At 36.6% G+C, this 3,155-nt stretch overlaps 1 non-coding gene across 1 annotated transcript; it reads right to left on the reverse strand.

The window, feature by feature from the left end:
- Nucleotides 1-570: 570 nt before the first annotated feature.
- Nucleotides 571-677, reverse strand: LOC115803662 (U6 spliceosomal RNA). The gene has a single exon (XR_004024434.1). It is a non-coding gene; the product is annotated as a U6 spliceosomal RNA (small nuclear RNA).
- Between the last annotated feature and the right edge of the window lie 2,478 nt (nt 678-3,155).

Genomic DNA, 3,155 nt, shown 5'->3' on the forward strand with positions numbered 1-3,155 from the left:
CCCCCCTTGGTGTCCATACATTTGTTCTCTACATCTGTGTCTCAATTTCTGTCCTGCAAACCAGTTCTTCTGTACCATTTTTCTAGGTTCCACATACATGCGTTAATATACGATATTTGTTTTTCTCTTTCTGACTTACTTCACTCTGTATGACAGTCTCTAGATCCATCCACGTCTCTACAAATGACCCAATTTCGTTCCTTTTTATGGCCAAGTAATATTCCATTGTATATATGTACCACAACTTCTTTATCCATTCATCTGTCGATGGGCATTTAGGTTGCTTCCATGACCTGGCTATTGTAAATAGTGCTGCAATGAATATTGGGGTGCATGTGTCTTTTTGAATTATGGTTTTCTCTGGGTATATGCCCAGTAGTGGAATTGCTGGATCATATGGTAATTTTTAGTTTTTTAAGGAACCTCTATACTATTCTCCATAGTGGCTGTATCAATTTACATTCCCACCAACAGTGCAAGAGGGTTCCCTTTTCTCCACACCTTCTCCAGCATTTGTTGTTTGTAGATTTTCTGATGATGCCCATTCTGACTGGTGTGAGGTGATACCTCAAAAATATGGAACACTTCACAAATTTGCGTGTCATCCTTGCACAGGGGCCATGCTAATCTTCTCTGTATTGTTCAAATTTTAGTATATGTGCTGCCAAAGAGAGTACTCCCTCTCCTCTTCTCTTCTCTCCTCTTGTTTTCTTTTAAAAAATGCTCCATATGTTAAGGACAAACACTTATCAGGGTATTTGGTTGGAGTAACATCTTGTCCTTACTCTCATTTAGGGACCCATTTGTGGCCCAGGCATTTAGGCTGTCTGATGCCTTTCAAGTTGCCCCAAGACACTCAAGCTTTGGGTAAGCTGAGGTACTCCCAGTCCTACAAGAGAAGCATCCAGGTTTCTATATTTTATATTTTCAATGACTATGTAGGGTCAAGTAGAATAGTTGGGGTGAGGAGTGTCTTTTGGCTGAAGATAGAATGGTGGGGATAAGAAATAATTCACTGATAATAATGTTAAGATGGAATTAGAACTTTACATTTTCAATCAATCAAAATTTTTGGAAAAGTTTTAATAACTTGAGAAAATAGTGCCTCACCTCAATTTGCTCACTGTAGCACTCTTTTCTGTTGGTTTTATGTTTTCCTGGACAAGAGTTTCAATAAGATGAATATATCATTGACCTTCCTCTATGGGTATCTGGAGGAAAACAAAGGAATCATAAGAGTATTTCTATTCTTGCATGAAAACTGCTATAATACTACAAAGTGCTGTTCTGTTTTATAGTGGGAACCATGCAGTAATAGAGTCTTTATGATGAGGTTTCTTGGAATTTTTGTAATGCATGTGGATTTGAAGATGCAGATGGGATGTAAGTCATTAAACATTAGACCATGGCAATAAGTATGCCACTGTTCTTTTGATAATGTACAGAACTGTGTATTTTTGTGTGTGCATGCCTGTGTGGGCTTTCATTTCAAAAGATAAATATATTTTTAAAACTTCAACAAATAAAGTGCTTTTTGATTATTTGTTAGTTAAGGCAAAAAAAAAAAATGATGGCATGAATCATGTATGCAGTGATTTAGTGGACTCCACACTCATATTGAGAGTAAATCCTCTTAAGATGCCCCTATGAAAAAAAGTTTTTATATGATATAGAGTTTATATGTCTATATTTAAAATTTTATTCCTAACAAATTTTCTCTTGTGAGATTTTTTTAAAAATTAGCTGCTGTTTCTTGGAATAATGTTTAAGAAGGAATTTACTATATATATATATATGGGATTTACTATTTTGAAAATTTCTTGTCTTTTTTTTCTTAAAAGTCAAAACAACTGTGAAGATCAAAGGAATCTCTTTTTCAGATTATCCAGGAGTAGAACTTGGGATTTTATTTTAGGAGAAGTATTGAGTACGTTCAGAAAATATAAAAAGAAAAAACAACAAAATTCCCAGCTGGAGTGAGAAAAATTAAACCGTTACAGACAGTTTTATCTCTGGCCAATTGGTGATTTTCCAACAGGGTCTGTCTTTTGAAATCTGTTTTTTTCTCTTCAAAATTAAACCCCAGTTGTGTCTTAAAAAGGAAACACTCCACCATTCTGTCTATCATGACTCTATAAATTTTCTTTCATAAAGGAAAAAAGGAGTGTTTCTGAGAGTCTTGGAGTAGTCAACCAGGTGATTTCACAGTTGAATTCACATTGTCTGCATTCTCCCCTGTAATATTTCCTTAGCCTATAGAATATAGAATAAATTCTATAGTGAAACCTCAATGGCATCAGAAGTCTTTCCTGAGAACAAGAAGTCTCACTGTTTATTGTAGCACATATAATATTCATGAAGTGTTTACAGGAGGCCTTTAAATTTCATTATATTAACCATACCTGATGATCTGTTTGGCTCAAGAAACTTTGGCCTAGTGAAATATTGAAGATATTCAGCTATGAAGAGAAGGTCACCAGTATAGCAGAAGACAAAAGTAACCAAACTATCTGTACGTATTATGTACGTTCCCTGTACCTGCCATTATGCAAGGAGCTCTAGGGAATATAGCAGATGACACAGCCCTCGTCTATAAGAAATTGATTCCTGGAAGGAGATTCAGAGGCAGAAAAGGTATTAGCACGTTCTTGGAGACAGAGGTCTCAGCTGTAGTCATAATAGCTAATGGGAGAGAAAAAAAGGCAAGAAACAATTCTTAGACTTCAGAAGACGTGTAACTGTAAAGTATTAGAGTCTTACTTTTAACACAACACTCTTTGACTTTACTTGTATAAATTAACAGTCACCATGCTTTGCTTTTCAAATGGCTATAGCTTCCTTTCGGCATTGTTGTGTGTTGATCCCCTTGTATCTCATATCTGTCTCCTAAGGACCCAGGAGCTTAATTAATGAGTGTTTGCAAGTATCACCAGTAATTACTACCCTCCTCACTTGATAGATCTGCTCTGCTGTAGGGCAGGTGAGGCGTTAGTAGAGACCACTGTTATCAGAAATAATTAGCCATTTAGCCAGAGGGGAAGGCTTAGTGGCCTAACCATGGGCTTTACCCATCCAGGTGGGATCAGGGGCTCTATTCTCTAGGGGGTCTATGCAGCCTCCTTGTCTCAGAACCAGCAAGTTTGCTATCTGTGTCT

This window comes from Delphinapterus leucas, chromosome 2 (assembly GCF_059928025.1).
Source record: "Delphinapterus leucas isolate spDelLeu-1000000601 "Yukka" chromosome 2, BTC_Dleu_Yukka2, whole genome shotgun sequence".
NCBI classification, from domain to species: domain Eukaryota; kingdom Metazoa; phylum Chordata; class Mammalia; order Artiodactyla; family Monodontidae; genus Delphinapterus; species Delphinapterus leucas.